The sequence below is a fragment of the Rhinopithecus bieti genome, unplaced genomic scaffold (assembly GCF_001698545.2).
Source record: "Rhinopithecus bieti isolate Rb0 unplaced genomic scaffold, ASM169854v2 scaffold_10347, whole genome shotgun sequence".
In the NCBI taxonomy this organism is placed as follows: Eukaryota; Metazoa; Chordata; class Mammalia; order Primates; family Cercopithecidae; genus Rhinopithecus; species Rhinopithecus bieti.
In genome coordinates this window covers 2,899,843-2,915,140 of record NW_016806836.1, presented here as the reverse complement: position 1 = coordinate 2,915,140, position 15,298 = coordinate 2,899,843, and the positions used below count along the sequence as shown (strand labels likewise).

The window sequence follows — 15,298 nt, the reverse complement described above, 5'->3', positions numbered from 1 at the left end:
TGACTGACCTAGAGGAAATGATGCCATTCTTCCATAACTTAATTTCTACTTTTATAAAATGGCGGGAATGTTATAGTTTATACAACTAATGGTAGGGATCCTTTGAGGACCAGAATAACTCATCTGAGGCAAATTAACTGATTAGTCACTGAACCCATGATAGAACCCAGGTTCATTTGTTTTATTACCTGTTTGTTCATTTACTTACTTATCCAGTGTTGTTGTTGTTGTTGTTGTTGTTGTTGTTGTTGTTTTGAATGTCATGTGTTTGACACTATTCTAGGGATGTAGTCATTAACAGAACAGCCAAAAACACATCCCTCATGGAGGTTTCATTCTAGGCGAAGGAAAATAAGTATTTAGTGTGTCAAATGGTAGCAAGTATTGTAAAAAATATAAAGCAAAAGGGAGGTTGGTGGGGGGGGGAGAGAGAGAGAGAGTGTGTGTGTGTGTGTATGTGTTGTGTGTAGTTTTTTAAAAATAGAGTAGTCAAGGAAGTTCTCACTGGTAAGAAGATGAGAATGTGAACTATGTGAATATCCAGAGGAGAGATTTTTAGGCAGCAGGAATAGCAGATTCAAAGATCCTGAGGCAGAGACTTGGCTAGTGTGTTTACAGAACAACAAAGAAACAGTATGTTTTGGAATGGCATCAATAGGATGTGCAGCAGGAAATGATATCAGAGATATAATGGAGAGCGAGATAATGTAGGGCTTTTATGTAATAAAAGGACTTTAACTTTTACTCTTGAATGGAATGAAAGACCATTGGGAGGGGTGACTTGATCCTATTTATATTTAAAAGGTATTATTCTAGTTGCTATATTAATACATTATAGGAGAACTAGAGTTTCTGAACACAGGTGCAGTGTTTTTATGTACTGTTCAAAGGTGGCCAAATATGGGGCACATCTGCTACTATTCCCCTCTTCTAGGCCTTTGACACCCATCTTTTCCACTGAATCAGGGTTCAGCTTCAGAATCCTTCTTAACACAGTGCACCAGGCTGCCACTGCTAATCAGATTAGACCTTTGAAATTTGAATTATTGTGCATCTATTCCATGTTGCCTGTATAGTTGTCTTCAAAATGTACATAAGGACTGATTTCTCAGTTTATCCAGTCTTCAGGCAAAGATGTTTAACTACTGGGTACCAAATCACATCATCATTATGATAAAATGTTTGAGAATCCTCAAATCTGTAGTACTTCTAAGCCTAATTTCCTTGTTTTTAAATGTTATAGATTTTGAAAACCCAGTCACTTTAATCCTTTTAATTTTTAAAAATCTTGTTTATGATATTTTTAGGGTACATGTAATATTTGAGTACCTGTTCATGATGTGTAGTGATCAAATCAGAGTAATTGGGATATCTATTACCTCAAACACTTTTCTTTGTGTTGAGAACATTGTAAATCTTCTCTTCAGCCATTTTGACGCATACAATAAATTATTAACTATAATTTTCCTCCTGTACTATTGAATACTAGAACTTATTCCGTCTCTCTGACTATATTTTTGTACCCCTTAACCAACTTCTCTTCATCTCGCTTTCACCTCTTTCCCAGCCACTGCTAACCATCATTCTTCACTCTGTCTCCATAGGATCCACTTTTTTAGCTCCCGCATGAGTGAGAACATATGATGTTTGTCTTTCTGTCTCTGGCTTATTGTAACTAACATAATGACCTTCAGTAATATCCATGTTGCAATAAAAGAAGCGACAACATTTCTTTCTCTTTTCTGGCTGGATAATATTCCATTGTTTGGATACCACATCTTCTTTATCCGTTTATCCATTGATGGACACTTAGGTTGATTCCATATCTTGGCTATTGTGAATAGTGTTGCAGTAAATAGGAGAGTTTAGATATCTTGTTGATATATTGATTTCCTTTCTTTTGGATATATGCCCAGCAGTGGGATTGCTGGATCATATGGTAGATCTATTTTAGTTTTTTTGAGGAACCTCTATACTGTTTTTTATAATGGTTTTATTACTTTACATTCCCACCAATGGCGTATGAACATTCCCCTTTCTCCACATCTTCACCAGCATTTGTTATTTACTGTCTTATTGATAATAGCCATTCTAACTAGGGTGAGATGATATCTCTCTCTCTCTCTCTTTTTTTTTTTTTTTTTTAGAGACAGGGTCTTGCTTATTCTCCCAGGCTGGAGTGCAGTGGTGCGATCATAGGTCACTACAGTTTCAAACTCCTGGTCTATAGTAATCCTCCCACCTCAGCCTTCTGAGTAGCTAGGACTACAGGTATAGACCACCATGCCTGGCTGGTTTTTAAATTTTTTTGTAAAGATGAGGTCTGGAAATGTTGCCCCAGCTCATCTGGAACTCCTGGCCTCAAATAATCCTCCTGCCCGGGCCTCCCAGAATGCTAGGATTACAGATATGAGCCACTGCACTGGCTCTTTCATTGTGGTCTCAATTTGCATTTTCCTCATGATTAGTGATGCTGAGCATTTTTTCACATACCTATTGCCCATTTGTATGTCTTCTTTTGAGAAATGTCTATTCAGGCCTTTTGTCCAACTTTAATTCTAATCATTATTCTTGGATCAGTAGTTTCAGCATGTAAAGAATTTATTTCTCTTTGCCACAGTTTTCTCATACTAAGATCATTGGCAGGAAACTTGTTTTGGTGGGCAAGCTACTTATACAGAGGAGCTTTAGTAGGTCTTTAGAGAAAGTACTTTTTATTTTGGAAGTAGATGACTTCTAGAGGGAGTGAGCCCATGGCACACAGTGACCAGGTTAGCACATTGCATGACTTGTATTACTCCTGAGACTTTCTTCTAAATCTGAGGTCATAAACTGGCAGGATCCAGCTCACAGACCTTTTTGTGTGTTCTATACGGTGTTTACATTTTTAAAATTAGTTGCTTATGTTAAAAACTTAAGAGATTTTACACAAAGTTTTGGATCTCCAGCTTATTTTGAAAATGTGAAAGATCTGGCTACAGTAGACCTATATTATTGGTTAATGGTTGTCTGGAGCTGAGTGGCAGCTGCCCTCTTTAGGTATGACCTCTCTAATTCTTCACACTATTTGGCCTACTTCACTCATTCGTATTAACTGTCTGACCTGTCTGGCACTTAGGGGCATTTGATATTGGGACTCTTGCATTAAATTGTTTGGATTTATATGTGCTTGAGCCAGCCCATTCTGATATATAACATTCTACTCTATTTGTACCTTCAGAGTGTCAAGATAATTTACTTATAAAAGTCTCTTACAAAAAAAATGTCAAACTAAGAGATAAAACAAAATTGAGATGAGAGATACATGAGCTGCTCTACCAACAAAGATCAAATGAAAACTGTCTTCATTGTTGATATTCTTATTACATAGCTTTTGCCTTGATCCCAAAGCAAGCATTTGAAATAATAGTCTAGAACAGTGGTTCTCAAAGTGGTCCCAGACCAGCAGTGTTAGCATCACCTAGAGACTGTTAGAAAGGCAGTTTTTCAGGCCTTACCCCAGGCAGATTGAATAGGAATATCTAGGGACAGCACCTGTTGGTGTTTTAACCTGTCCTCCTGGTGACTCTAACCCATTAAAGTTGTTCTAAAAGGTTTTTAGAGTAGTATATCTTTATATACATTTCTTGTTTTCTTTTCTATTAGGTACTATAGAAATTCAGAGATAAGGATGTATTTCTATTTTATTAACATTGTATGATTTTTAAATTTCCTTGTTATTCCCCTTTTGAGTTTCCTATACTCTTATTGGAGGTACCAAAGAAGCACATAAAATATGGAAAATGTATGTTTGTAAGTGACATCTGGCAAATAAAGAGCTAGTCCTTTGAGTGAAGAAAGTTCTGAATAATCTCCTGAAAGCTTAATGAAGGATATGTGTCAGACTTGCTAGCATGTTTCCCTTACAATTGCTTTTTGTTTTTTTGAGATGGAGTCTCACTCTGTCTCCCAGGCTAGAGTGCAATGGCGCGATGATCTCACCTCACTGCAACCTCCCCCTCCCGGGTTCAAGCACTTCTCTGCCTCAGCCTCCTGAGTAAGTGGGATTACAGGTGCCTGCCACCACACCCAGCTAATTTTTGCATTTTTAGTAGAGATAGGGTTTCGCTATCTTGGCCAGGCTGCTCTTGAACACCTGACCTTATGATCCACTCACCTTGACCTCCCAAAGTGCTGGGATTACAGCGTGAGCCACGGTGCCCAGCCTCCCTCACAGTCTCTTACAGACTTTACGATTTCTAGACAGACAGTATTTAATTATGAAAAAAGATAATTCTGTTCCTTCTATGAAGGGAATTGCTGTTTTCCAATGACCTTTTTGCCCAAAATGGCAAATAGGAAGTAATTTAATCAGGAGTAGCAGGATTTTATACTGACAAAAACTTCATATTTTCATCTGAAACTGAATATTTGTCCCATATCTAAAAGTGAATTGCCTATTTGCCAAGTTTAGAAACCCCCCCAAAGATTTCTAATAATGTTTAAGATACATAGTGATTAAAATATAAAAGGTGCTTGAAAATGCAATAGTCTCTAAAATTGATATTTTGTATTCTGTTAGCAGATCACATTTTTGGAAAAGAATGTAATATTTTATGAGAATTCAGACCTTCCCATTTTGCCATTCAGAAAGCCACAAAAGCTGTAAACTTAAATCCAGTTTGGCTCATGAATTTTCCAAAAGCACACTGTAATATTTTAGTTTAAGATAACCTGGGCTGGGTGCAGTGCCTCATACCTGTAATCTAGCACTTTGGGAGGCCAAGGTGGAAGGGAGTTCGAAACCAGCCTGGCACATAGTGAGACCCCATCTCTATTACAAAAAAAAAAAAAAAAAAAATGGCCCAAATGCCAAAGTAGTGAACAAAACAGACCAGGCCCATGTTCTCATGGAGTTTACAGTGAAGGAAATAGACTTTAAGCCAGTACCCTAGTAGATATCAATTCAGGTAATAATAGCGATTTTTTTTTTTTTTTAAAGCACAGTAAAGAGATATTGTAAGAAAAGGCCTTGTGGAGAGACAGGACATTCAGCTGAGACATCAGTGAAGAGGGGAAGCAAGTCACGGGAAGGTAGGGGAAACAAGTACAGAGACTGTGAGACAGGTCATAGATTGTATGTAAGGAAGGAAAGGAGTCCATTGTAGCTGGAGCCGAGTGACACATGGGATAGCAGTTTAAATGTAAATGCATCAGTAATCACAGTAAATGTGAGTGCACTAAAATCTCCTATTAAAAGAGAAAGAGTTTGGATAAAAATAACAGTCAAATTCTGGCTAAATGCTGTTTATAAGTGATGTAATGAAAAGTAAACACAACCGAAAAGTTTAAAACAGAGGAATGGAAAAAGATACACTAGGCAAATACTCACTAAAATAAAGTAGGTGAAACAATATCGATAACAAATGAGGCCGAGCATGGTGACTCACGCCTGTAATCCCAGCACTTTGGGAGGCCGAGGCAGGCAGACCACGTGAGGTCAGGAATTCGAGACCAGGCTGGCCAACGTGGTGAAACCCCGTCTCTACTAAAAGCACAAAAAATTAGTTGGGCATGGTGGCACACGCACCTGTGGTCCAGCTACTCAGAGTGCGCTGAGGCAGGAGAATGCTGAAGCTGCAGGAGGCATGAGGTTTGGCAGTGAGCTGAGATTGGTTGCCAATACACTTTGTCATCTAGGCGCTGAGATGACAAGCTATATGGATGGACTTCATCTCAAAAAAAAAAAAAAAAAAAAAAAACCAAAACATAAAATATCCTCAACTATAATAAATTAAAATTCGAGCATGAGAACTATAAAATTTAAGACAAAAGAATGTTACCTGGGAAGGATATGTTTTATACTGTTAAAAGGCATACTTTATCTAGAAAATGTAAGTCATGCACCTATATGAAACATATATTTATCCCAAACTGATAGAAATACAAGGAGCAATGAGAATACTGCAATTATAGTTTCAAGAAGTTAATCAAGAAGACTTAAATATTCTTCTCTCCAAAACTGACATTTCAGTTAGACAAAAAACTAACACAGTTAACAACATTGATAAAACAGAAAATAGACAAAATTTCTAATATATATGAAACTGTAAAAACATGGAATATTCGTAAAACAACTATGTTTTATTCTTTTTTTACCTTTATTTTAGGTTCAGGGGTACACGTACAGGTTTGTTACACAGGTGAATTGTGTGTCATGGGGGTTTGGTGTACAGATTATTTCATCACCCAGGTAATAAGCATAGTACCCCATAGGTAGTTTTTCGATCCTCACCCTCCTCCCACCCTCTGCCCTCAAGGAAGCCCTGATTTCTGTTGTTCTCTTCTTTGTGTCCATGTGTACTCAGTGTTGAGCTCCTACATACAAGTGAGAACATGCTATATTTGGTTTTCTGTCCTTGTGTTAGTTTGCTTAGGATAATGGCCCCCAGCTCATCTGTGTTGCTGCAAAGGACATGATCTTGCTCATTTCTGTGGCTGTGTAGTATACCATGTGAACATGTACCACATTTTCTTTATCTAGTCTGTCATTGGTGGACATTTAGGTTAATTCCATGTTTTTGCTATTGTGAATAGTGCTGCAGCGAACACAACACATGCATGTGTCTTTATGGTAGAACAATTTCTGTGCCTTTGGTTATATACTCAATAATGGGATTGCTAGGTTGAATGGTAATTCTCTTTTAAGTTCTTTGAGAAATTGACACACTGCTTTCCACCATGATTGAACTAATTTACATTCCCACCAGCAGTGTATAAGTAATCCCTTTTCTCTGCAACCTCGCCAGCATCTGTTATTTTTTGATTTTCTAATAATAGCCATTCTGACTGGTGTGAGATAGTATCTCATTGTTTTTGATTTGCATTTTTCTAATGGTTAGTGATGTTGAGTCTTTTTTTCACAAGCTTATTGACCATGTGTATGTCTTATTTTGAGAAGTGTCTGTTCATGTCCTTTGCCCCTTTTTTAATGAGGTCATTTGCTTTTTACTTGTTAATTTGTTTAGGTTCCTTATAGATTCTGAATATTAGATCTTTCTTGGATGCATAGTTTGCAGAAATTTTCTCCCATTTTGTAGGTTGTCTATTTACTCTGTTGAAAGTTTATTTTGCTGTTCAGAAGCTCTTTAGTTTAATTAGAACCTATTTGCCGATTTTAATTTCTGTTACAATTGCTTTTGTTGTCTTCATCATGAAATCTTTGCCAGGCCCTATATCCAGAATGGTGTTTTCTAGGTTATCTTCTAGGGTTTTTATAGTTTTAGGTTTTACATTTAAGTCTTTAATTCATCTTGAGTTGATTTTTGTATACGGTTTAAGGAGGGGGATCCAGGTTCAGTCTTTTGCATATGGCTGGCCAGTTATCTCAGGATCATTTATTGAATAAGGAGTCCTTTCCCCATTGCTTGTGTTTGTCAGCTTTGAGTAACTACTTTTTTTTTTTTTTTTTTGTTTTGAGACAGAGTCTTGCTCTGTTGCCCAGGCTGGAGTACTGCAGTGGCGTGATCTTAACTCATTGCAACCTCTGCCTCCTGGGTTCAAGTGATTCTTCTGCCTCAGCCTCCCGAATAGCTGAGATTACAGGCACCTGCTACCATGCCTGGCTAATTTTTGTATTTTTAGTAGAGATGGGGTTTCACCATGTTGGCCAGGCTGGTCTCGATCTGCTGACCTCAGGTGATCTACCCGCCTCAGCCTTTCAAAGTGCTGGGATTACAGGTGTGAGCCACCATGCCCAGCCGGTGTTTGAAAGGGTTAAAAAAGAAATCTCAACAGAGAAATTATTCAGGCCACGTTAGCTGACTATAATGCAATAAAATTAGAAATTAACATTAAGAAAGTAGTGAAAGCCACTTTATCCCACCTGGAGATACAAAAACATTCCTAAATCTTACTTTAAAGAGAAAATAAAAATATAAATTATAAACAATTTAGAAATGAATAATAAGAATTAGACAAAATTCAAATCCCTGTAATTCAGAACCCGTGGGAGGCAGTAAACAATGGCACTTAGAAGAACATTTATAGCCTTAAATGAATTTTCTTTTTAGAATACAAGAAAGATTATAAATAAGTTAAAAATAGGATAAAGATAAAAGCAGAATTTAATGAAATAGAAAACAAACCAGAAAGTTAAGTGGTAAAAACCAACAGCAGGATATTTGAAAGGACCTGATATTTGGTAGATTTGATCAAGTTAAAAAGGAAGAGTGTATCAATAAACTGCAGTAGGGGAAAGGCAAGAGAGAGAGTTACTAGAAACAGAATATGGCAGCGTGAACAGAGATTATTATTTATAATTTTATATTATTAAATTTGAAAACTTAGATGAATAGATGTTTAAACATTATGCCATATTTACTTCCCATGTGGAAGTATAACTGCATAAAAATGTGGAAGATACTTTTGAACAAGAAGAACAAGGTTGATCTTATTCTTCCAGAGATTAAAACATACCACAAAACCACAGTAATGAAAGCATTGTGATATTGGCATAAGAATAGAACATAGGCCAGGTGTGGTGGTTCACCCTGTAATCCCAGCACTTTGGGAGGCTAAGGTGGGAGGATCACTTGAATTTGAAATCAGCCTAAGTGTCACAGTGAGATCCCCATCTTTACAAAAAAAGAAAAAAAAAATTAGGTGGGCTTGGTGGTACATGCCTATAGTCTCAGCTACTTGAGAGACTGAGGCAGGAGGATCTCCTGAGTCCAGGAGTTTGAGGCTGCAGTGAGCTAGGATTACACCACTGTATACTACCCTGAGTGACAGATTGAGACCCCATGTCTTTAAAAAAAAAAAAAAATCAATGTTACAGAGTAGGATTGAGAAACATGCCTATGTATGTATATGTGTGTGTGTATATATATAGTATATATAAATTTTTAAAAATATATACACCTTTGTTGGATGCATAGTTTGCATATATGAGTGTATTATATAATGATAAAATACAAAATAATGCAAATGTAAAATTTGTGTAAATTAAAAAAACACAAATCGTGCTACCATTTCTATGACTCTGCACATATACAGCTGCATAGATAAAAAAGACAGCATCTAAAAATAACTTGAAAGTCATTACCTGTGGAGAGAACTTTAGTTTAGCTGTCTTTACACACAGAGAGAATATATTACTATATTAATATATTACTTGCTTACCTTAAATAAATAGAGTGAGATACATTTTTAAACTTTCTATTGAGATTTTTCCTGGTTTTAGTCTAAATGAAGTTAACCAGGACTTACACAGATTAAGAGAACCACAATACTTTTCCGTCAGTTATCAACTTTGCAAGTATTGGTGATTATTAGCTTTCAGTATCCTTAGGTTTTAGAGTAAATTTCCTGTTTATTCAAATGAAGTTGCTTTCAGATTTTTTATGACTTCTTCTATAGAAAGAGTTGATAGTAACTGGCCCCAACATATTAATTCAATCTATATTTATTGAGGTTCTCTGTGTGTACTATGTGTGAATCGATAAGACTGCAAGATCTTTTACAGCCTTCACTTTATCTTACCCGTCTTTGTATTCCTAACACCTAGCAATTGCCCGGCTTAGAGTTAGCACACCATTTTAAATTAAACTCAGACATAGTCTCTGAATTCATTCGTTATTTCATTCAACTACTAATTGAATTAAACTCAAATGTAGTCACTACCCTTAGAGAGTTTATGAGGTAGCAGAAAATAATCAAGTGATTTTGATACATTATACTAATGATAGCTTGCATGTATTGAAAATTTACTATGTGCCAGGCATTACATATGTTATCTCGTTCTCAGAACTATCCCATGAGGTAGGAATGTTGTTATTGCCATTTTAGGGGTAAAAAAATAACTGAGGCTTAATAGGAAGAATAAGTTCAAGATATTTATTGTACAACATGGTTACTAGTTAATAAACAATGTATTGTATTTTGAAAATCACTGAGAGAGTAGATTTTAAGTGTTCTCACTGCAAAGAAATTGTAAGTATGTGAGGTAGCACACATGTAAATTAACTCAATTGAGCCATTTCACAATGTATGTACATACAGTATCTCCTTATGAGGTTCCCTTTATGAGGTTTCAGTTACCCACTGCAGTCTGAAAATATTAAATGAAAAATTCTAGAAATAAACAGTTTCTAAGTTTTAAGTAGCATACCATTCTGAGTAACATGATGAAATCCTGTACCATTGTGCATCATCCGGCCTGGGACATGAATCATCCCTTTGTCCAGCATATCTGTGCAGTACGCGGTACCCACTCCTAGTCACTTAGGAGCCAATTTGGTTATCAGATCACCTGTTGAGGTATAACAAGTGCTTGTGTTCAGGAAACCCTTATTTTGCTTAATATGTCCCCAGAGCGCAAGAGTAGCGATGCTGGCAATTCCAGCTTGCCAAAGAGAAGATGTAAAGTGCTTCTTTTAAGAGAAAAGGTGAAAGTTCTTGACCAAAAATAAGGGGGGAAAAAACCATATGCCAAGGTTGCTAAGATCTATGGTAAGAACAAATCATCCATCCATGAAATTGTGAACAAATGTGAACCTTCCATCCATGAATTGTTGTTGTAGTTGTTCTATTTTATTATTAGTTATTAAGTTCTTAACTGTAACAACTTTATAAATAAAACATCTTTATAGGTATTTACATATGGGAAAAAGCTTGATATATAGGGTTTGGTACCATCCACAGTTTCAGGCATCCACTGGGGTTTTCAGAATGTATCCCCTGTGGATAATGGAGGGACTACTTTATTTCAAAACATCGTGTTGTATACAATAAATATGTACAATTTATATTTGTCAATAAAAAAAAAAAAACCCTGACACTAAAAGGGGTGGTTGACTACAGTTATATAGTTAGTGATACAGTGAGGATTGTAACCAAAGCACCTTGGCTCCAAAGCCCGTTCTTTTAACCATCTGTACTGTGTGGCATTTTTCTAGGCTATTCTGGTAAGTTCTATCCATAAAGTACATAAAGAAGGGGCTGTAGGAGCCCAAAAGAGAGAGCAAGAACCCCAGGGAAGGCACCAATAAGTGTCATTGGAAGTGTGTTTTGAAAGATGAAGTGTGTCTGTGGAGATACTAAAGAGTGTGGCATGGGGCCAGGAAGTACTGAGTAATTGAGCTAGAGCATTACCAGTGTGGATGTGTGCAAAAAGTGAGGAAGGGAGAGAAGGAGAGAACTTCAGGTGAAGTAAATTAATGCCCAGTGTACCCTTTTTTGCTGGAAATATTCAGTACTCTTTTAGATTTTTCCTTGGTATATCAGAGAAACTAAAAATAGAGTCCTAATGCAGCACAGAGAGCTAATATCCATCTGAAGTTGTGTGATAATGGGTCCATCAGGATATAAAACCACCAAACTGTTAATTCAAAATTAATTTGATAAAAGTAACAGAACCTGAACAAAATTGATTGTTTGGATTCCCTGGATAGTTGTAAGCCATTCACATGGCTTTTTGTGGTAGGGAAGGATACATTTTAGCCCTGAGTTTTTCCCAGGAGGCCGATAACAACGTATGATTCCACGAAACTTTATCTTAACCATTCTCTCCTAGATCAGAGCTCCAAATCTGATTGTAAGTTGAGATTTCTTTGGGTTTTACAAAGAAGCTTTACTGAATTGTCAGAACATAGTTACTCGTTTATTATTAAATTGTACTTTTTGCTTTTGGCCGTACATGTTAGAAATCAGACACTTGCTGAGAGGTAAAAATTATTACTACCTTATTTATAATTTGAAATCATGATTGATATGATAGAAGAGATGCTTTATTTGCCTCTGCTTAAGTCAATACTCTCAAGAATGCATCTTGATGTTTTCTGGGAGCTCAGTTATCTACAATTTGAAACTTTATCTGTCATTTCATAGAGACAAAAATAACTCTCCCAAAACATTCTTTGAAATTATTTTCATTTATTTCAAAATGAGTCTAAAATTAGTGCATATTCTTACATTTACTGGCTTTTAATGGTAAGGTAAAATTTAATGTCCCATTACTCAGTTACAACAATCACCAAGTCAACTATTCTTGTTTTATTTAATCCTTCACCTCCACTATTCACCACCCACACTGCTTGATTGTTTTGAAGCAAATCCCAGGCATATCCCATTTCTAAATATTTCATATGTATTTATAAAATATTAATGACCTTTTAAAAATATAATACCTTTATCATACTTTTGCAAATTAGGAGTAATAAATTTCCTTAATGCTAAAAAATGCCTTGTTACTGTTTAGTTTCCTGGATTTATATAGCTATTTTAGCTTGTTTGAATTAGGATCCAAATGAGATTTATAGGAAGTTGGTTGATATGTCTCTTAAGTCACTTTTAATTTAAAGCCCTCCCTTTCTGCTACCCTTGCTCATGTACTTTGAGATACTGTTGGAGAAACCCAGTTATTATCCCATATAGTTTCCCTCATTCAGGATATTGCTGATTGCATCTAAGGGGTCTTATTTAATGTTCCCTGAGTTTCTTATAAATTGGTAGTTTTATCTAGAACAGCAATCCTCAGGACCCCTTCATACTTATAAACGTTATTGAGGACCCCAAAGGGCTTTTGTTCATGGGAGTCATATCTACTAATATTTACTAAATTAGAAATTAAAACTGAAAAATTTTTAAAGAATTTTACTTAAAATAAGCTAATAATACAGTAATGTATTTTTTTCTATGAAAATGACTATTTCCCCAAAACAAAACAAATGAGTAAGAAAATAGCATTGTTTACAATTTTTCAGATTTTTTAAACTCTAACACAGATAAGATGACTCATTATCTGGTTTGCAATTCCCAGGGTCTGTTGATGTCAACATATATGTTTTGTTTGACAGTGTTTGAAGTACAGGAAGAAAGTCTAGCCTAGCAAAAAGAGGTATAGTTGAAAAAGAACTATTGTAATAGCTGTTTAAGATAACTGTGGATAGTCTTCTTTGATCTGACACCAAAACTCAACAAGTAGTGGTTTCTTATAGGTTAGTTGCAATGTAGAACATGAAACTAAATTCGTGAAAATTTCTTACTGTGTATATTAAAATTCATTAGTGTTTTAAAATTTTGAGCGGAACTTTTACTCACACGTGATTTTGTAACATCACGCATTGGGCATTTGGGAAATGTTGGTTCATTCAGTTACATGGATCTTCTAAATGTTGGCACTTTTCATTAAGCAATATAAAAACCCCCCCCACATTCCTTGAAGTTATGACCAGTTTCATCAGAAGAGCATCTAAATGTAGGGAAGTTGTCGGGCTCGCAGTGGTGGATTCAAGTTTTCCGGAATACTAATTTTCATTTGAAGGTTTGAATTTTATCATCAGCTACAACACTCTTAGTTGTTTTCCTTTGAGTGACAGACTCACTTTTTTCATTTCTGAGAAAATGTCTGCTAGATACCCAAGTCTGAATACTCACAATTTGTCGTTTTTTGTGTGTGTAAAAATGGTGCTCTGTGGAAAAAAGCAGCTGGTTGAACTTGGAGCTCAATTGCACAAATGCTTTGCTTCAAAATGACCATTGTATTTCAGTTACAACAGAAGTGCTATATGCGGACTTCCCATTTCATCATAGATACTATTAAAAAGACATGAACTTTAATAAAATTAATCCTTTTATACTACTTCATCAAGGACATTCTTAAGGGTTTTTAAAAAACTGTAGCCAGTGACTGTAAAGAATGCAATAACTGCTAACACTGGTGCCACTCTTTTATTTATACTAAGGCTAACAGTTTTAGCCCCCACTGCTTTTGTATGACCAGTGCAGATGTCAACACAGTAGAAAAGTCAAATAGTGTCTTAAGATTAATATTAAAATAGTTTGGTCTTACAGAGTCCTCTAAGAGTGGGTCAGGGATCTTCCAGGGGTCTGCAGGCCAGACTGAGAATTGCTGATCTAGAAACTTGATCAGAATCAGGTTCAGTTTTTTTTTTGGCAAGGGTATTTCATAGGTGGTATGTGTACTTCCATCAGAAGGTTCATAATATCTGGATATATGGTCATTTCTCTTTTTCTGTTGTTAGAAACCAGTAAAGGTCTTTGTCTGGGTGCCATTTCATTAGAGGTTACAAAGTGGTGACATTTGATCATTTCTTCTCCATTTACCAATTGAAGTAAAGAAGCATTTTGTTATTTAGATAATCTCAGGTACAATGTATATAGAAAAGACAGAATATGCACTTGATTTTTTAATTTTTATTAACATTTTCAAAATAATGTATTGGTTCCCTAACATTCTCCAAAGATATAACCAGTGATTCTTTTGTATCATAAATTCATGGATTTAAAATATTTGATCTGTTTCAATCCTTTCAACTCTTTCTTATGTTCAAATTGTTTCATCTTGATATAACCCCAGTAGTTACTTCTAAGTGTTTTATTGAAGTATGCTTTATATACTCCCTGGTAGTTAGTGAGAGCATCCTTGCTTTCTAGTATGATGAGGTGTGAGATGTTCCAGGCTCATCTTGCTTCAAACCTGGAAACAGACTTTTTTTTTTTTTTTTTTAAAGCAACTCAGGTTTTTTAAATGGGAAATGGTAATTAGAGACCACAGTCTGGGTTCAAGTTGTGCTCATTGCAGTTAGGTCATTTTTTTCTAAGCCTTTTCAATGGATGAATCCAGGAAATGTGTTTATTACAAACTCATGCATTCTTCTGCCATTTCTAGTGTAGATTGACTACTACTAGTTTTTTCCTTAACCACTTTCATCCTACATCTGTAATCCTTCCCGCCATGCCAAATATCTTCCCAGCAATTCTAATACAATTACTCATTTGTTTTTCAATTCACAATAAATGTGAGCCTCAGAAGAATAATACCAGTACTTCTAACAACAATACTGAAAACAGTTAAAGATTTGTGTTGCAGCTTGTTGTCCTTAGGGACATCCCATATAGATATACAATCAAATTATTGTATGTTAGAGCTACTTGGAATAATTTCTATGTGGTTATGCCACAAACTCAATTGGCTGATGGGTATTTTGTTTCATTTTATTTTTTGTTTGACGTATTACTTTTTATTGTTTTGCTTTATAGTTATATAAACTATATGGTTCCAAGGGCAAGTCTACAAAACAAAGTTGTTCAGATTTAGTTTCTATTCCTATCTCGTCTGTTTCCTCCTTCTTTTATGTTTGGGAGATATACACAGACACATGCATGCATGCACAGACAAATACGGTATGTTTGTACTACCATTCTGAGATAACAGGAGTGTCCTATCCATACTTTTTTCTGTTTGTTTTTTGTTAACTATATATCCTAGAAATTACTCCATAGCCGTACATAGAAA

General features: G+C 35.7%; 1 protein-coding gene across 1 annotated transcript in view; it reads left to right on the top strand.

Moving 5' to 3' along the window:
- STK4 (serine/threonine kinase 4) overlaps nt 1-15,298 on the top strand; it is a 107,105-nt gene that overhangs the window by 54,141 nt on the left and 37,666 nt on the right. The gene's annotated exons all lie outside the window — the stretch shown is intronic.